The following is a 21,513-nucleotide window of genomic DNA, read 5'->3' as shown; positions in this document are numbered from 1 at the left end:
TCAAACTATATGAACATTTATAGTTTTAAAATGTCTCACCTGGATCATTACAGGCTCGATGTATTTAGCAGTCTCTGTTCCAGTTTAATAATGTAAAATAAATAAGCTGACAAAGAGATAGAAAGATAAAAATTTAGAAATCAAAAGATATAAATGAAATGGTAACAGTAACACTATTCACATCAATTCCCCTCACAGATCTCAAACTTTGACTTTTGACATTCAGTAAAAGTTCTCACCCCAAACAAAGAAACAACAACTTAAACGAACACACAAAATCGCTCAATCAAACTGTATAAAGTGTGTTTGATGTTTGATGAAATACCGTGAACTGCTCTCCTCACCTCAGAAGATCGACGCTGACTGAAACTGAACATAAACGGGGCGCTGCATCTCGGAGTAATGGGCGTGTCCAAGGTTTGTTTCAGGTTTCTCATTGGTGGAAGGAGCTTCTTGTTGGCAGCTGCGTTGGTCAATCGGATTCTGTGTAAGGAGAAAATATGTTAGCGATCATCAAATATTACATTTCAACTGAAATCCTGCTTTAACATTTTATGAGAACAGAAATTTAATAAGTCACATTTATTGGAGACAACAATGGTAAAATGATAGTAAAAGGAAACATTGCCAATGCATAGATTTCTTTTTAGATTTTTCTTTAATGTTCAGTTTTTATCTGTTGTCCCAAAGATAGCTACTTTTAAATGTAATATTTGTAATCATGATCAACATTTAGATATTAGGGTTACAAAGTAATTGTACGTTGGATTTGTCACTTCCTATTAAACTGTAAGCCAATCTTCTTGTTAAGTGTTGCTGTAAAAGGAATGCTGTTTCCGGGTATAAAGCTGTTTAGGAGCACTACTGATTCATATATAACGCTTCATATCCTATATATAATTCATACTGATTCATATATAATGCATTTAACGCTTCAGTGGATGTGGGGACTTCCTGTTAACCAGATGAAACAACAGTGAATCCTACTGTGGTTTACTCTTAGAAACTTAAAAGGAAATCATGCAGACAACTTGGTTGAGTTTACTGGAGGTCAAATTAATGCTTATAATTTAGGCTAGACTCAACTTATTTTACCTAACGTAAGAATAATAAATAATACGGTTAAAGGTGTTAAGATCAAAGTACACAGTGTAAAATAATATCTATGGAAGTGAAGGCACTAGTAAGGACGTTTGTGAAAGAAAAACTCATTTTCTTAATTTCTCATGCTTTTATATGCTATGGGACATTGTGTAATGTTTGTAGTGAAGTAGTGGAAAGAACAAAATATGGTTTGGAGTCTAAAGAACAAGATATTGTACGGAAATGTGTTTTTGACTGTGGCCATGTGTGATAAAGATGCAGCTGTTAAGAGCTGTAACCCTGAAGGACAGGTGTGGATATAAAAGTGATAGGAATCCTTCCCTTCCTGGTCACACACTCTGCAGCAACTTTTGTCTCTGTATGAATGACCTTTCTTGCAACAAATACAACTTTTGAAAGACAATTGGACGTGTTTGTCTCTTATGTGTTGATACTTATTTGCCACCACACGTCAATGGTAAATTAACAAAAACACAGCAAATTCTGTTCACAATAACAAAACTGTAAAAATCAACATAATCACACAAAATAACAACAAGAATTACACGCCTCCTCTCTTTATTCCAGCTGCTCTCTTTCTGCTGGTTGTGTAAAGCTGTGGTGAGATGGAGGCAGTAATCATTTTATTTTGTAAAAATTGTGTTTAAAGTTCATAGTAATTGTTCTGACTTCATGAAGCCTCATGGTGTGAATGAACATCAAACTGACTAGAACAAACTGTAAAATGTATATATGATACTGGATATCAAGAGTGAAACTTAAAAGTGAGTTTGTAAATTGCTTCTATGAATGAAATTAGCACAGCACGTTTGTAAATAAAATAGTTAGTAAATTGAAATTCTTTTTTTCTGCATTGAAAAATGTTTCTCTCAGAAATCAAAAGTAGGCTGCTAACAACTAAAACACTATATCATTCTGTAGGGGAAATTACAGTTAAAGACCAGATATGATAAATGAAGACCCAGAGTCAGAAGTGTAATCAACTGAAGAAAACTTTACTGAAGAATAGTTTCATTTTCAATTATACACATTTCGAAGTCTAGCTATGTTAATACTTTCAAATTAATTGACTCTGATTGGTTAAGAAAAACAGACAAACATAGTAATTTTCAGCACATGGACTAATAGACAGAAGCAACCTGGATTTAGGCACATTGTGAACTTTTATGTCAGGAAAAGGCGTCGACAGGTCCCAAGTAGACTAACAGTCCTTCACCAATACAGAACCTGCACACATACACAGGATTTACAGCTTCTTCAAGGTTGGAGTTGCCCTGAGCTTTAACTATAAACAGGAAATATTCCAAAAACATACTGATAACATGTTCTCGTCTTTGTGAGAATTACAGACAATATTCATCTTCATTCTTTGGAAAAATACAGAGCAAGGTAAAACTCGTGTCACATATCCCAAATGCTGTATTGTGTCCTTTGTGACCCTAGCGGTCTTGGTCAGGTAGAAAAACATATATTTGTCTGAACACATATTCATGGCCTCTTAAAACCAGTCAACAAGTTTATAGTTCATACATCAAACACAGACATTATAGAGAATACCAGTAAAGAACATTTCAACAACCAAACAATCATTTCAATGGTTGCATTTATTTAAAATCATTTAATGCATAAAAGGTTTATATCGATTTAAAGTCCCTGTACAGCCATATTAAAGTATTTAAAGGTGCCTTCGAATGAAAAATTGAATTTATCTTGGCACAGTTGAATAACAAGAGTTCAGTACATGGAAAAGATATACATTGAGTTTCAAACCCCATTGCTTCCTCTTTCTTATGTAAATCTCATTTGTTTAAAAGACTTCCGGAAAACACGCAGATCTCAACATAACACCGACTGTTACGTAACAGTCGGGGTGTACGCCCCAATATTTGCATATATGCCAGCCCATGTTCAAGCATTAGACAAGGAAAGGCAGTATTAACGTCTGGATCTGTGCACAGACAAGGTAAGCAAGCAAGAACAACAGCGAAAAATGGCAGATGGAGCAATAATAACTGACATGATCCATGATATCATGATATTTTTAGTGATATTTGTAAATGGTCTTTCTAAATGTTTCATTAGCATGTTGCTAATGTACTGTTAAATGTGGTTAAAGTTACCATCGTTTATTACTGTATTCACGGAGACAAGAGAGCCGTCGCTATTTTCATTTTTAAACACTTGCAGTCTGTATAATTCATAAATACAACTTCATTCTTTATAAATCACTCCAACAGTGTGTAATGTTAGCTTTAGCCACAGAGCATAGCCTCAAACTCATAGAGAATCAAATATGAAAATCAAAATAAATACTTTACTCACATGATTCGATGTATGCACACAGCATGCATGACGAACATCTTGTAAAGATCAATTTGAGGGTTATATTAGCTGGGTGAACTTTGTAAATGCACTGTAATATAGTCAAGAGCTTGTGAGGCAGGGGGCACGCGATTTAAAGGGGCGGCGACTGTAAAAATCAGTGTATAGTTAATGATGCCCCAAAATAGACAGTTAAAAAAATTAATAAAAAAAAATCTATGTGGTATTCTGAGCTTAAACTTCACAGACACATTCAGGAGACACCTTAGACTTATATTACATCTTGTGAAAAAGCATTCTTGGGCACCTTTAAGTTTGATACACCACAAAAAAACATGTAATTAAACACCCAGCCAAATTTGAATGATTAAAAAAATATTGCTAAGTAAATGAAATAAGTTACCAAAATCATGAAAAAAATAAGCAGTATTCTCTGCTCTCAAACGCTGTGCGCGTGTCCGCTGTCAGCGCTGTGGTGTGGGGTTGTTTTTCAGGGGTTGGGCTTGGCCCTTAGTTCCAGTGAAAGGAACTCTTAATGCTTCAGCAATGAAGCGTGATAGCCAGTCAATCGGCCACGTTGCTTTCTCTCTGAATCATACACATTATCTACCACTTGATGTGCAGTTGTGGCCTAGTGGTTAGAGAGTCAGAATTGTAACCCAAAGGTTATGAGTTTGAGTCCTGGTACTGGCAGCAGTCAAAACAGAAACAGTGCTCTCTTTCAGACACAATACCATGACTGAGGTGAGACACTTGACAGTGTTTTGGGGTTTAATATTCACAGACACTAGTCCATATCACAATCTGATTTAAGTCTACTTGACCTGGTTTTGATTTAGTCCCCGTCCACACGGAGACGCGTTTCTGTGAATACGCACAATTTTTTTATCGGATATTTATCGTCCACACGGATATGGCGTTTTCGAAAGGTGAAACCGCTATTTTATGAAACCAGGTCCCAGAGTGAATAAATTTGAAAACGCCGTCTTTGCGTTTTCGTATGGACGCGGCAATCCGTATATTTTCTGAAATTATGATGTCCTCACCCCACGTGTCTATCCTAGTCAGACGGCGCTAACACCACAAAACAGCACCAACAACAGTAATAGCAGACTCTAGATGCTTGCATTTATGCTTCAGAAGCTACTGAGCCAAAATAAAGTGTTATTTCTAAGTTTTGCTAAAGTTTGTATTCAGAGGGCAAGGTTTATGCGCAAGTCTTCTTCGCTGCTTTAAGTGCATTTCTGCGGCAGAATTACAGCGCCACATAATGGTTGGGCATGTATACTACATTTTGAGTCGTTTCAGTGGTTTTGTGTGGACGCAGAAAAAAAAAAAAGATCGGTTTAGGGTAAGATCCGGCTTCTTGTGGACGTAGCCTTAATTGACATATTATACAGTTATAGAGTAGATTTCATTTGTATGACTGGATTCAGCGATTACGTCTGCGTCTTCCAGTTTTTTTTTAAATCACGTTTTCCTAATCGAAATTGAAACTAAATTCCTCAAATCAATTCCTCTCACAGCTCTATTGCTAGCTCGCATTGAATTGTTATTCAAATACGTCACCATGAATGAAAGACACATGATGGAGTGATATAATTTGGCCAGTCAGCACAACCATTTAATGGGCATTCATTGGTGTAGTTAACATTATTACGAAGAAAAAAAAAAAGATCACAATCTCTATGATTCTCTTGAAAACTTCTTCAAGATAAAACATGATATAAACTCGTCAGATCACCCACCCATAAAATCTAACAACAAAATGTATCGTCCCTCATCATGGCTGTTAGGAAACTAAGTGGATCTTAATGTGTCGCTTCAGGTGACTTTTAATAGTGAAACTCTTTCCACACCGATCACACGTGTGCGGCTTCTCTCTGCTGTGGATCATCTCATGTGTTTTCAGATTTGATGACACGATGAATCTCGTCACAGTGTGAACACTTGTAAGGTTTTTTCTCCAGTGTGAATCTTCTCATGTCTTATCAGAGATGATGACTTACTAAATCTCTTGTCACAGAGTGAACACTTGTAAGGTTTTTCTCCAGTGTGAATTCTCTGGTGCACTTTTAAACAGTTTGCTGTAATAAAAGTCTTCTCACACTCAAAGCACTTGTACTCTTTCACACCAGTGTGTATTTTCTGATGTCTCTGTAAACTTTGCAGCAGTGAAAAACTCTTTCCACACACAGAACATGAATGTGGCTTCTCCTTCGTATGAACTGTCAGGTGTTTCTTCAGGACTGATGACCCAATAAATATTTTGCCACAGTGATCACATGTGAACGGCTTCTCTCCAGTATGAATCCTCATGTGAGCAATAAGATTTTTTCTGTGAGTGAATCTCTTTTCACACTCAACACACATGTATGGCTTCTCTCCAGTGTGAACTCTCATGTGAATCACAAGACTTGGTTTATCTCTGAATCTCGTCTTGCACTGATCACATGCGAATGGCTTCTCTCCAGTATGAATTCTCATGTGAAGCTCAAGACTATATTTGGTTGAGAATCTTTTTTCACAGTGTTCACACATGTATGGCTTCTCTCCAGTGTGAACTCTCATGTGAAGCGCAATACCTGGTTTGTCTTTGAAGCTCTTCCCACACTGATCACATGTGAATGGCTTCTCTCCAGTGTGGATTCTCAAGTGAAGCTCAAGACTATGTTTGGTTGAAAATCTCTTTTCACAGTGTTCACACATGAAAGGCTTCTCTCCAGTGTGGATTCTCATGTGAATCTTAAGGTTTCCTGAATCACTGAAACTCTTCCCACATGTACTGCATGTATACGGCTTCTCTCCAGTGTGGATCCTCATGTGTCTCTTAAGTATATCTGATTCTGTGAAACTAAACCCACACTGATCACATGCGTACGGCTTCTCTCCAGTGTGGATTTTCATGTGTCTTTTATGTTTTGATGAATCCATAAAGCTCTTCCCGCATTGATCACATGTGAACGGCCTCTCTCCAGTATGAACTCTTATGTGAACTTCAAACTTTTGTTTGGTTAAGAATTTCCATCCGCATTGGTCACATGTGAATGGCTTCTCTCCGGTGTGGATCGTCATGTGTAATTTACAGTAACCTGAACTTGTGAAACTCTTCCCACACTGATCACATGTGAACAGCTTCTCTCCAGTGTGGATCATCATGTGATCTTTAAGGTTTGATGATTGACGGAATCTCTTTCCACACTGATCACATGTGTGGAAAGAGATTCCGTCAATGTGGATCATCATGTGATCTTTAAGGTTTGATGAATGACTGAATCTCTTTCCACACTGATCACATGTGAACGGCTTCTCTCCAGTGTGGATCCTCATGTGACGCTCAAGATTACGTTTGCTTGGAAAACTCTTTCCACATTGATCACATTTGAACGGCTTCTCTCCAGTGTGAATCCTCATGTGACGCTCAAGATTACGTTTGCTTGGAAAACTCTTTCCACATTGATCACATTTGAACGGCTTCTCTCCAGTGTGGATCCTCATGTGACGCTCAAGATTTGATGATTGCTTGGAAAACTCTTTCCACATTGATCACATTTGAACGGCTTCTCTCCAGTGTGGATCCTCATGTGACGCTCAAGATTACGTTTGCTTGGAAAACTCTTTCCACATTGATCACATGTGAACAGCTTCTCTCCAGTGTGGATCATCATGTGATCTTTAAGGTTTGATGATTGACTGAATCTCTTTCCACACTGATCACATGTGAACGGCTTCTCTCCAGTGTGGATCCTCATGTGATGCTCAAGTTTACATTTGCTTGGAAAACTCTTTCCACATTGATCACATTTGAACGGCTTCTCTCCAGTGTGGATCCTCATGTGATGCTCAAGATTACGTTTGCTTGGAAAACTCTTTCCACATTGATCACATGTGAACAGCTTCTCTCCAGTGTGGATCCTCATGTGAACCTCAAGATTTTGTTTGGTTGAGAAACTCTTTCCACACTGAGTGCAGGTTGTAGATTTCTTGGCTCTTCTTTTCTTTAAAAATGTCTTTTTAGTCTTTGAGTGACTCAAATGTTTTTTTCCAGGTTTGTCATGATGTTTCTTCTCCACTTCACTCACTTCTTCACTCTCCTCGCTCTCTTCTATTGGGTCTGAAATAAAAGTAAAAAATAATTATTTCATTCTCAGTGCATCCAAATAATTTAAAGAGAAAAATATAAAGTGGAAAGACATAAAACTGAGCCCTGATGTATGGATGTGAATGAGTTAATAAAGATCTTGCTCAAAATTATAAAGAAAAAGAGATTAATGATGTGCATGATTAACAATCTATTTGCTGAAATGTGGCTTTCATAGGGCAGTTTATATCACAGCCTTATGTCCGCTTTAAAGCATTCTCTGTAATGGCCGGGAAACCGTAACATGAATGGCTGTGTGCATTGTTCTTTTTGCCAAGTTAAAAAAAGGCTGATACAGTAAAAAGTGCTCAAAATGTGGCTTTGTTGTGGCAGTACATCATATTTCAAGGACAAATGTCCATTTTAATGAATTTAACTTTGTGGCAGTTAAGAAATCACGTTGGGAAACTGGCTCAGTGTGCATTGTCATAACGTATTAAAAAGCATAAAAAACATAAAAAGAAGGGGGCCCGATACCAGGCTCATGTACTTGTACTAATATTCATAAAAATACCCCCGATACCAAAGACCAATACCTCACATGACGTAGCTAACAGAATTTTCCATGCACAGAAACACCGGAGGCAGCAGCAGAAACAATGTCAGCCTCAGAGGTGTTACGTGTTGGTTGCGCTATACATGAGGCATGTACGGAGATTCACAATTAAAGGTATTTATTCCACAAAAGAGCTGAGACACAACACATACATAGTAAGCTAACATTAAGATCAGACAAGGAGTGCAGGGAGTGAGTCCATTATAAAGGGAGTGCAGATGATCAAGTCCAAGTGCAGGTGATAAGTGATGATGGGGAGATGACGAGGAAGTGAGTGCAGGTGTGGAAACATGAAGGATCTTGGGAAATGGAGTCTAGGAACAAAGAGAACTGTGACATTACCTCCCCCTCCCGATAGGTGTGGCCTCGCGCCGTAGATGGAAAAACCGAGGAGGGTAGTGAGTGCCCTGGAGTCCTCACGCAGGTGCAGAGAAAGGAGCGGACGGGAACGGAGGTCTCCAGGGCAGGTCCAGGAGTTCAGGCAGCCAAGGCAGGTCGGAGGCTGTGGGTGGTCCTGGCAGGTCAGGAGCCTTAGCAGGCCATGGTGGGTCTGGAGCCTCGGTAGTCCATGGCAAGTCAGGAGCCGTGGAAGGCCATGGTGGGACTGGAATCCCACCCATGGGTTCCCCACCCACGGGTACATGTACATGCCCCCCCTCAACCCCACCACATTTTCTTGGGGAAATCCCTGGTGGTAAGAAGGGACTTGTGGCCTGGCTCATGTTGGAGGGCTGGAGCTGGCTCGTCGAGGGCTAGAGAGGCTTGAAGGCCGGAGAGGGCTCATCAAGGGCTGGAGAGGGCTTGGGGAAGGCTGGGACTGCTGGTTCAGCCCAAAAGTCTATCAGTCATTCCGCCTCCTTTGGTGGCTCATGGAAGGCTGAAGCGGGCTCGTGGAAGACTGGTATGGGCTGCTCGTCAGCAGGCTTAAAAGAAGGCTCAGGTGAGGCAGCGACCGACTTCTTATACCATCTGCGACTCGCGTTGGACCTCTTCTTGAACGGTCTGGGCTGAAGGTCAGACAAGGCCAAGGGAAATGCCACTGGAGTGGTAGGTGGAGGAAATCAGCAGCTGGTGAATTGACCAGTGTTGAATTGACCTGTGTTTCTGAGAGGGCTGGAGGAAGAGAATACAACTCTTTCTGAACCTCTTGAATTTCAAACTCTGAAATATTAAGAAAGAAAATCAGATTAATAGACTCGACTAGGAAAAAGAGGCATTCTGGTTCAAAATAACGAATCGTCTCCTCGTCCAGACCCCACAAAAAACAAGTGTTCAAATTTGCATCAGGCCAGCTCACCTTACTAGAAAGCTCAGCGAATTCCTCCACATACTTCTCCAGCGGGTGGCCGTCCTGTCTGGCAGTCCAGAGGTGGTCCTCCGCCGAGAGCTTGCATCCACTTTTCTTTGGGGGCACAGGTACAAGGAAGATACCCATATTAACTTGTGGATGTCCAGCGGTTGGGTATGATCTTCTGTTACGTGTTAGTTGCGGTAGAGATGAGGCATATACGGAGATCCACAGTTAAAGGTATTTATTCCACAAAAGAGATGAGACACAACACATACACTGTAAACTAACATTAAGATCAGACAAGGAGTGCAGGGAGTGAGTCCATTATAAAGAGAGTGCAGATGATCAAGTCCAGGTGCAGGTGATGAGTGATGAGGAGATGACGAGGAAGTGAGTGCAGGTGTGGAAACATGAAAGATCTTGGGAAATGGATTCTGGGAACAAAGGGAACTATGACAAGAGATGTGGAAATACTTCAAAATATATGATGACAACACATGCATTGTGAACTGCATGCTTTTAATCACAGTTCGTTATCGATTAGTGTAGGCGGGATAGGTGGAATTGCGCTGAATAACACAGACCAGAAGCACTCTCTTTCTTGCACACGCTCTCTCTCTTTTTTGTACAAGATCCCGGTTCTCTCAGACAGCGTGCGATCGGTTCTCTATGCGCCTGAATGGTCAAATGCACACACAGCTGTCAAAATGTTTATCGTGTGGGGTATCTCAGGTAAATACAGTCGGTTATGGCTTAAGTGGATGTAAACATTTGGGTGAAAACAGGATATGTGTCAGTGTTCATGGATTCGGTCTTAAAGGGACCGTAGCCTATATTTGTTATTAATGTTAATAAAACAACAAAATATATTAAATTAATGTAAACATGGTAAATAAACCTACTGTATCTGAAAAACAAGATTATTTAATTTGTATCTCTATAGTATTTGTTGTATTGTTTGTAATTTGTTTGTACATTTCTTTTAAATAACAACAATTATATTTATTAAAAAAGAGAGAGAGAGAAATTAATACTTTAATCACAATTATAGGTAACGGTATAGGTGTCAAAGACACGTCAGGTTCCAACCTTAACCAATCACAGCGCACACCATCTCCAGGGTACTGATCACCCACAGCGCACACCATCTCCAGGGTACTGATCACCGCCACCTGCACCTCATCGCCACACTCATCAACAGCACCATAAAGAGCACACACACACAGCACTCCATGTCCGGTCTCATTCGCATATACTTCCTGTAATGCTTACCTCAAGGACTCCTCTTCGTATACTCACCTGTCTCCAGCGTGTCTCCTTCCCTCTGTGTGCCTCGTCTTCTGTGTGGGTGTGCTCCAGTCAGCTCCAAGTGTCTCCAGCGATCTCCAAGCTCCAGCGTATATCAACCTGCAATACAAAGGACAGTAACTATTCCCTATATTACCATCTGAACTTCATCTGCATCCATTCTACTCACCTGTCTGATATCCCTTGCTCTACTGTGGTCAATAAACTACCAATACCTGTTTACATCTGTGTCTGCCTCCTGTGTACCGTAACAGAAGACCGGACCAACACCGCAGACCCAGTATGAGCCAACCGGATCCCTTTCAAGACCTGGTGGATGCGCTTCGGCGAACTCTTACCATCAATCCACCACCGTCATCTCCTGTCACTGCTCCTGCACCTGCACCAGCGAACACCACCACCAGCGCCATTAGTTCTCTTTCACAACCGCTGTACGCCAGTCCCATGGCCAAACCCGCACCCTACTCAGGATCGGCGGAGGATTGCAGCGGATTCCTGCTGCAATGCACACTGGTCCTGGAGATGCAGCCGCACCTGTACCCGAGTGAATCATCCAAGATCACATTCATCATTTTTCAGCTCAACGGCAAAGCATTGAAGTGGGCCGATTCCATCTGGTCCCAACGGTCCCAAAGGATCAATGTCGATTTACGATTATGCTTTGCACTTCAGAACACTTGCAGCAGTTAGCGGATGGAATGAACAAGCTCTGATCACAACATATCGTCAAGGATTAGAACCTCGGGTACGGCTGCATCTCGCTGCATGCGAGGATTCCATCGGCCTTGAGAAGTTCATCCAGCTCTCCATTCGCTGTGCCACTCGCATGCAGGCGTGCATCCAAGAGCACCAGGATCAGTCACTTCCCAACATGCTCCTCTGCCGATCCGAACCCGTCAGCTCCCCAGAACCAGCTCAAGAACCCATGGATGTGGAAAATTCCCGTTTATCTCCGGAAGAGCGCAGCTGTCGGCTGACCCTGAATCTTTGTTTGTACTGTGGATTTCCTGGGCATGTCATTGCAGCATGCCCCACACGACCACCTCGACCCATGGTAGGTGCAATCATTCCTGCTACCCATAAAATGAAACCACTCACCACTGTAGTCAATCTTACTGCTCCCTTACAGTGGTCGCGCTCGCAACTTCGTCTCCAGCGCCCTCTACTGGCAGCTACGTCTCAAGACCACTCCGTCTCCGATGATCTACAAGATCAACTCCATAACTGGCAAACCCCTGAGACGTAAGAGCGTCCGCACCGTGGCAGGACCTGTAAAACTTCATGTTGGATTACTGCATCAAGAAGAGGTACATCTGCTGGTTCTGGAGGATTCCACCGCTGACGTGGTTCTGGGGCGCCCCTGGTTGGAGCAGCACAACCCAACCATCTCCTGGAAAACGGGCGAAATCCTGAAGTGGGGCGACACCTGTTTCTCTCGCTGTCTGGCTGAACTTCCTGTTCCACCTTCTCCTTCGCCTGATCTCTCCCTCTGCGCCACTTCCATCGAGAGTCCAGTCGAACAACGCTCCATCGACATCCCCAAGTGTTACGCCCCCTTCAACGATGTTTTCTGCCCGTAACGGGCTTCAAAGCTGCCTCCACACCGGCCATGGGACTGTGCCATCGACCTGCTTCCGGGTGAACCAGTGCCAAAGGGTAAGATATACCCACTTTCCATCCTGGAGGAGAAGGCCATGGAGGATTACATCAAGGAAGCCCTAGCCCAAGGTTACATCAGGCCGTCTACTTCCCCTGCTGCTTCCAGCTTCTTCTTCGTGGCTAAAAAGGACGGAGGCTTGCGGCCATGCATAGACTATCACTCACGCAACAAGATAACTGTCAAATTCAGATATTCCCTTCCTCTCGTCCCAGCGGCCCTGGAACATCTCCGTGGTGCCACTGTGTTTACGAAGCTGGACCTCCGCAGCGCGTATAACCTCATCTGGATACGTGAGGGGGATGAGTGGAAGGCCGCCTTCATTACTCCTACTGGCCACTATGAATACCTGGTGATGCCGTATGGCCTGGTCAATGCCCCCTTCGTATTCCAGGACTTCATACATGAGGTGCTCCGGGAGTTCCTCCATCGCTTCGTCCTAGTGCACATCGACGATATTCTCACATACTCCCGGTGCCAGGCCGAACATCGCCAACATGTTGGGGAGGTCCTCACCCGTCTTCGTCAGTTCAACCTGTTCCTCAAAGCCGAGAAATGCTCCTTCCATCAACCCTCTGTCTCCTTCCTCGGATACAACATAGACCACAGTAGCATCCGGATGGATGAGAGGAAGGTGGAATCCATCACCAACTGGCCAGAACCCACTACTATCAAAGAGTTACAACGCTTCCTCGGATTCTCCAACTTCTACAGACAGTTCATCAAAGGTTACAGCTCCATCACCCATCCACTTACCAGCCTGCTCCGTGATAAACCTAAGTCTCTGTCCTGGAACTCGGCAGCCACCAACACATTCAATCACCTCAAAGAAGCCTTCACCACCGCTCCCTTACTCGTTCATCCTGATCCTGAGAAACAGTTCATCGTGGAGGTAAATGCCTCGACTACTGGAATGGGAGCGGTGTTATCGCAGCAGCAGGGGACGCCAAGTAGACTACATCCATGCGCCTTCATCTCCCGCAAGCTCAGCCCGGCGGAAGTCAACTACTCCATCGGTGACAGGGAACTTCTTGCTGTTAAGCTTGCCTTGGAAGAGTGGAGGCATTGGCTGGAGGGAGCCAAGCATGCGTTCCTGGTGCTAACCGACCACAAGAACCTTGAGTATCTTTGTTCAGTGAAAAGACTAAACCCAAGACAAGCTCGCTGGGCCATGTTCTTCTCCCGATTCAATTATACAATTTCCTACCGTCCAGGTACCAAGAATGTTAAGGCTGACGCTCTCTCTCATCTCCATGCTCTAGAGGAAAAGACCGAAGAACCTGAACCTATCATCCCGAGCTCTCTCATCGTAAGTCCCATTACTTGGTCAGAAGAGACCATTCCCTCCTCCAATGCCTCCACGAACCCTCCGCCGGGCTGTCCACCTGGCTTACTTTACATCACTCGGACACGACGCACTCCAACCATCCACTCAGCTCACACGTCACTTGGCACTGGTCACCCGGGGGTCAATGAAACCCTCTCGTTGCTAAAGGAACGCTTCTGGTGGCCAGGGATGGCATCTGATGTCAGAAGGTACGTGCAGGGCTGCCGGGAGTGCGCCATCTCCAAAAGTCCTCGTCATCTGCCAGCTGGGAAACTCCTTCCGCTGCCCGTTCCAGATCGACCATGGTCACACCTAGGAGTGGATTTCATCACTGATCTCCCTGTCTCAGAAGGAAATACCACCGTCCGAGTCATTGTGGACCGTTTCTCAAAGTCCTGCCGTCTAATTCCACTGCCAGGATTACCCACTGCCATGGAGACCGCAGAAATACTCTTCAATCACGTGTTCAGGTATTTCGGAATACCAGAAGATATAGTCTCTGACAGAGGACCTCAGTTCATCTCCAGAGTATGAAAATCGTTTCACTCCCTCCTAGGTGTGGCCGTCAGCCTGACTTCCGGATACCATCCACAGTCGAACGGGCAGACGGAAAGGAAGGTTCAGGAGATTGGCCGCTTCCTCCGTACCTTCTGTCATGACCACCAGGACTCTTGGAACCAGTTCCTGGGTTGGGCAGAGTATGCCCAGAACTCTCTCCGGCAGTCGACTACAGGACTCACCCCATTCCAGTGCATACTCGGCTACCAACCCCCACTTTTCCCCTGGACCGGGGAACCCTCCAACGTTCCGGCTGTGGATTACTGGTTCCGAGAGAGCGAGAGGGTCTGGGACTCAGCGCACCATCAGTTGCAACGAGCCCTGCGTAGATGCAGAATGGCGGCCGACCTTCGACGCTCCAACACCCCGGTCTTCCAGCCCGGTCAGAAGGTTTGGCTGTCCACCCGGGATATCAGACTGCGTCTGCCCTGCAGAAAGCTGAGTCCCAGGTTCATTGGCCCATTTCCCATCGTCAAGCAGGTCAACCCAGTCACCTACCAACTCCAACTGCCACACGGGTATCGTATTCACCCCACTTTCCACGTGTCACTGCTAAAACCTCTCCATCCTTCTGCTCTCTCCACAGGACCTGACGTGGCTCCCGCCGAACCCCCCCCTTCCACTCATCCTGGAGGACAGAGCAGCGTACGAGGTCCATGAGATCTTGGACTCCCGGCGTCGTGGTGGTCAGCTGGAATATTTAGTGGACTGGGAAGGTTACGGTCCCGAGGAACGCTCCTGGGTCCCAAGAAACGACATCCTGGATCCCAGCTTACTTCAAACTTTCCACGACAGTCACCTTGATAGACCGGAACCGCGGGGAAGAGGACGACCACCACGGCGTCGGGGTCCTCGGCCCTCTGGAGCGGGCCGTACTGTCACAGACACGTCTGGTTCCAACCTCAACCAATCACAGCGCACACCATCTCCAGAGTATTGATCACCGCAACCTGCACCTCATCACCTCACTCATCAACAGCACCATAAAGAGCACACACACACAGCACTCCATGTCCGGTCTCGTTCGCATATACTTCCTGTAATGCTTACCTCAAGGACTCCTCTTCGTATACTCACCTGTCTCCAGCGTGTCTCCTTCCCTCTGTGTGCCTCGTCTTCTGTGTGGGTGTGCTCCAGTCAGCTCCAAGTGTCTCCAGCGATCTCCAAGCTCCAGCGTATATCAACCTGCAACACAAAGGACAGTAACTATTCCCTATATTACCATCTGAACTTCATCTGCATCCATTCTACTCACCTGTCTGATATCCCTTGCTCTACTGTGGTCAATAAACTACCAATACCTGTTTATATCTGTGTCTGCCTCCTGTGTACCGTAACAATCGGCAAGTAAAAGAAAGAAGTATCGGTACTCATATACTCTGTCCTTTAAAAAATTGTATCGGTGCATACCTAATAAAAAGTATTACTGTCTCTTTATAATATTAAGATTGAAACACTGTAGTCAGATCATGAACTGTAGCTTTTTTGGCATTGAGAAAGGGAGTGTTATTGCTGGCAATGCAGGCCTCACTGAGCCATAGGATTTCATCAAAAATATCTTAATTTGTGTTCTGAAGATGAATGAAGGGCTTACGTAGTGCTGCACGATTAATCATATTTTAATCGTGATAACGATATCTGCTTCTCTCGATTGATTTTAAATAATCGTCACAATATTGGCGTGCTCATTATTTATCCTGAAAACATGTTTTTTCTTTGGGATATGCTTGTGGTTTCCCAAATAGAGCTTTTAACTTAAAAGAATAGACTTTCTTCCTGGTATTTTACTTAAATCTGTGTAATCTGGTAACTCTATGCATACTCTCCCTCTAGATCCGGAAGAAGCGCTGATGATCTGAAAACAAACGTGCGCCTGAGTTTAGCGATCTTCACAGCGAAACTCTGCTTCAATGAAAGCGTCATACAGCCAGTCTTTGTTTCTTCACAAGCCACTTGTATTGTGTGACTAAATCTGACATGATCAAACCTTCAGTGCTGAATTTCAACAAATGCAACACTGATCTCCACCTTACTGTTTGCAGAATGCACATTTGCAACCTATGTGACAATTCAATCTGGAAAATGAACATAATTTGGAAAAATTGTAAATAATATTAGGAGTTTCGCTGTTTTATCTTTTGACGTTCCTAAAGGTTTTACCAGTTTTCATAATGTTAATCAGCTGAAAATGATATATTGCCAGGGATATTCTTTTTTTATATCAAAGAGCATCCATCATTCTTTGCTTTACAAATTTGCAGGGCAATCTGAATCTGTGGTTTGTCTTATTTGCAAATAAATAGTGTTGCTTTAAAATCTAATGTGAATACAGATTACAAAGCGCTCACCAAAACTGTGTTTTGTATTTATCTACCATCTAACAAAGTTATCATAGTTGGTTAAATGAAGTCTTTATTTTATTAATATTACTATGAGCAACTTTATACATATCCATACAGAAGCACTGAAGTCGCTGCAGAGTGTGAGACAAGAAATGAAAGCTTCTCCTCACATTCATATCTCTAACCTTCAAGGCTGAAGCCTCTGTCCAATTATCAGCCTTCACCATATTAGGAATATGTTTACCATCTTTCTATACCTCCAGTGTTTTCTTTCCCTCGTGGAGGATTCACTACATCCTGACTCTCTGAGCAATACAAAGACTGTGCATACCTAAACACATCTGCAACCGTGAGCATAAGTAAAATCATGCAGAAAATTAATAAAAACAATTTTTGCTGTTTATTGCTAAAAAACAACAACAAAAAAAAACTAAATGTTGTAAACTATATTGAGAAATGTCCAACACTGTTGCAAAAAAACTGTATTTATTAGGGCTTATTAACTGTATTTAATTTGAACTGATTTTGACAAGATGAAAGTTTCTCAAACCTCCCTTTGCTGAACATTTGTTGAAAAATCAGTATCTATTTCATAGTTTGACTGTTTATCTAAATGTGCAGAAGTGTTTGAATTTTTCTAACATGAATGTTGTTCAGCATCATGAATGAATGAATAATAAACACCAACCTCTTTGTTCTTCAGTATCTTCAGTGTGTTTCATTCTGCAGGGTTCTGGATCACTCATGTTCTCACTGTCCTCTTTAATAAACTCAGTCTTTGCAGATTTCAGCTCCTCCTGATGCTCTGATGCTCGTCTGATGGAAATATTCCAGCATTTATTGGAGAACTAATGTGGGAGGAGCTTCAGTGATGATGAACTGTAGTGGGAGGAGCTGCTCTGACAAAATCAAAAATATATCAGTTGCTAAGTATTTTTAATAATAATAACAATAAGTGCAAGCAGCAAGCAGCATTTACCAGGATTCAAGCATTTAAAGGGTTAGTTTAACCAAAAATGGAAATTCTGTCATTTATTACTCACCCTCATGCCGTTTCACACCCGTAAGACCTTTGTTAATCTTCAGAACACAAATTAAAATATTTTCAAAACACTGCTTCAGGAAGCATCGGATCATAAATGAATCAGTGTATCAAATCATAATTCAGATCGCATGTCAAACTGCCAACGGCTGAAATCACGTGACTTTGGCGCTTTGAACAGCAGATTCGACACACTGATTCAGAAATTTTGAAATCGGCCGTGTTGTGGCAAAAGTAACAACTCACCGTGTAAGAAACAAACTTAGACCCAAAGTCTTTTAAAAATTTATTTCTTATAAGAAAGATCTAACAGTCATACAAGCTCACAAGAAGCTGCAGAGTGAAGATAAGACATAACATTTTCAGGTCCCTTTTATACCCATTTGCAAGGTCAAGATCACGCCATTCCCTAACACTTTGCTGACTTATTCACAGTCTTGTTTTTCCTTTACATTGAGAAATCATTACCTTCAAAGGTTAAAGGTCCCCTGTACCTAAACTCTCCATATGTTTTAGTTCACACAGAAGCATACATTGCATAAACACGTGAATGAATATTAGGAATATTTGTTGTTAGGAAACATGCATTTTCTAAAATTGCCACTACAGCCGTCACTACGTAAGTCGTTATTTTGATTTTTTGGTGCTCCAAAAATATTCTTGTCGCTTTATAATATTAATATTGAACCACTGTACTCACATGAACTGATTTAAATATGTTTTTAGTACCTTTATGGATCTTGAGAGAGGAAATGTCATTGCTCCCTATGAAGGCCTCACAGAGCCATCGGATTTCAACTAAAATATCTTAATTTGTGTTCTGAAGATTAACGAAGGTCTTACGGGTGTGGAACGACATGAGGGCGAGTCATTAATGACATAATTTTTATTTTTGGGTGAACTAACCCTTTAAGGCCTTTAAGCACTAATTAGATCATAAATGGAAAATACTATTTACTATCCCTTATTAAATTGCCTCTATTAGCTGTAAATAGTCTTTTCCATCTATGATCGAAGTGTTCACAGGCTTGCTGAATAAAATATAATATGTTTTTATGTGCTTATATTGTCTTCTTGTTTTTATCCACTATATTACTACAAGACTGTTGTACCGTCCAAATGATGGCCAAAACTATACAGATGAGTTATTGAAAAAATAATACTGTAATTTATCACAATATGACATTAAAACAACAATAATAGAGAAACACTACACTAACAAGATAGATACACTCACCTAAAGGATTATTAGGTACACCATACTAATACTGTGTTTGACCCCCTTTCGCCTTCAGAACTGCCTTAATTCTACGTGGCATTGATTCAACAAGGTGCTGAAAGCATTCTTTAGAAATGTTGGCCCATATTGATAGGATAGCATCTTGCAGTTGATGGAGATTTGTGGGATGCACATCCAGGGCACGAAGCTCCCGTTCCACCACATCCCAAAGATGCTCTATTGGGTTGAGATCTGGTGACTGTGGGGGCCATTTTAGTACAGTGAACTCATTGTCATGTTCAAGAAACCAATTTGAAATGATTCGAGCTTTGTGACATGGTGCATTATCCTGCTGGAAGTAGCCATCAGAGGATGGGTACATGGTGGTCATAAAGGGATGGACAATGGTCAGAAACAATACTCAGGTAGGCTGTGGCATTTAAACGATGCCCAATTGGCACTAAGGGGCCTAAAGTGTGCCAAGAAAACATCCCCCACACCATTACACCACCACCACCAGCCTGCACAGTGGTAACAAGGCATGATGGATCCATGTTCTCATTCTGTTTACGCCAAATTCTGACTCTACCATCTGAATGTCTCAACAGAAATCGAGACTCATCAGACCAGGCAACATTTTTCTTCAAAAGTCTTCAACTGTCCAATTTTGGTGAGCTCGTGCAAATTGTGGCCTCTTTTTCCTATTTGTAGTGGAGATGAGTGGTACCCGGTGGGGTCTTCTGCTGTTGTAGCCCATCCGCCTCAAGGTTGTGCGTGTTGTGGCTTCACAAATGCTTTGCTGCATACCTCGGTTGTAACGAGTGGTTATTTCAGTCAAAGTTGCTCTTCTATCAGCTTGAATCAGTCGGCCCATTCTCCTCTGACCTCTAGCATCAACAAGGCATTTTCGCCCACAGGACTGCCGCATACTGGATGTTTTTCCCTTTCACACCATTCTTTGTAAACCCTAGAAATGGTTGTGCGTGAAAATCCCAGTAACTGAGCAGACTGTGAAATACTCAAACCGGCCCGTCTGGCACCAACAACCATGCCACGCTCAAAATTGCTTAAATCACCTTTCTTTCCCATTCTGACATTCAGTTTGGAGTTCAGGAGATTGTCTTGACCAGGATCACACCCCTAAATGCATTGAAGCAACTGCCATGTGATTGGTTGATTAGATTGCATTAATGAGAAATTGAACAGGTGTTCCTAATAATCTTTTAGGTGAGTGTAAATAACTAATCTACAACAAATTAATCTAAATATAGTTTTAGATTATTTAATCTAAATAAGGTAATTCGACCATTAACTTGTTAGTTTTGTACAGAAAAAAAGAGCACTACAAAGCAACATTTAATGTTTCCAGAGTCAAACTGTATAAACAGTCATATAGTTTTAAGATGTCTCACCTGACTCATTACAGGTTCGATGTATTTAGCAGTCTCTGTTCCAGTTTAATAATGTAAAGTAACTAAGTTGATCTGCCAAAGAGATAGAAAGACAGAAATTTAGAAATCAAAAGATAGAAATTAAATGGCAACAGCAACACTATTCACATCAATTCCCCTTACAGATCTCAAACTTTGACTTTTGACATTCAGTAAAAGTTCTCACCCCAAACAAAGAAACAACAACTTAAACGAACACACAAAATCGCTCAAACTGTATAAAGTGTGTGTGATGGTTGTGAAATATGAGAAATACCATGAGCTGCTCTCCTCACCTCAGAAGATCGACCTGTTTTAATGACTGTTTGCCTGAATTCCCTGTTCCACGTTCTCCAAGTTACAATCATCTCCCTGTCTGTGCAACATCCATCAAGAGTCCATTAGAGAAACGATCTGTGGATATACCAGCCTGTTACGTCCCCTTCAGCGACGTTTTCTGCCCCAAGAGAACTTCAAAGTTGCCTCCACACTGGCCATAGGACTGCTCCATTGATCTGTTTCCGGGTACTGATTACAGAGCTCTCAACAACATAACCGTCCAGTTCAGGTAACCCTGACGGAGCACAGGCGATGGTCAGCTGTTCAAATGGATTCATTATTAAGTACAAGGGGGACGATGCTTTTCCCGACTTCATTAATTATCACTGTATTATACACTAACAAGCTCTATGTGCGAAAATGCAGAACATTAAATAGTTCGTGGATATGTTCATGAAAATCGTCTGCTCAATACGTGTACGCTCACTTTAGAGACGGCTGTTTGTTTTGTGCGTATTTGGAAGAAGCCGACTTCGCGCTCTGTTCTCCGGCTATTCGTCATGGCAACTGAATCTTGCCTGGTAAAAATATATCAGTCAAATGCAAGTCAGACAGAAACTAAAAGGATAAGAAAGGGCATTGTTATGTTTCTTTTTATTAAAATTTAACAAAAGCATTTATTATAATTGTGTGCGATCTACCAGCATTGTCTTTGCGATCGACTGGTAGATTGTGATCGACCTATTGGGCATCCCTGAACTAACTCATTATGGTCTATTATTTCTTTAACAACATCCCCATTATGACCATCATTACTGCTTTTCCATAAAGTGCTATGTGCATTAAAATCTCCACATCAAATTATTTTATGATTTCCTGACCCTATAACCTTTTCTAAATCTTGACTTAATCTATTACAATTTAAAACATGGAAAGC

At 42.2% G+C, this 21,513-nt stretch overlaps 2 pseudogenes; both read right to left on the bottom strand.

The window, feature by feature from the left end:
* LOC137003241 (zinc finger protein 721-like) overlaps positions 1 to 5,323 on the bottom strand; it is a 78,961-nt pseudogene extending 73,638 nt beyond the window's left edge.
* Positions 2,901 to 21,077, bottom strand: LOC137017120 (zinc finger protein 845-like; annotated as a pseudogene).
* Positions 21,078 to 21,513: the final 436 nt, after the last annotated feature.

The sequence above is a fragment of the Chanodichthys erythropterus genome, chromosome 3, assembly GCF_024489055.1.
Source record: "Chanodichthys erythropterus isolate Z2021 chromosome 3, ASM2448905v1, whole genome shotgun sequence".
Lineage (NCBI taxonomy): Eukaryota > Metazoa > Chordata > Actinopteri > Cypriniformes > Xenocyprididae > Chanodichthys > Chanodichthys erythropterus.
Note: the sequence above shows the minus strand (reverse complement) of the source record. Positions and strands in the feature narration are given on the sequence as shown.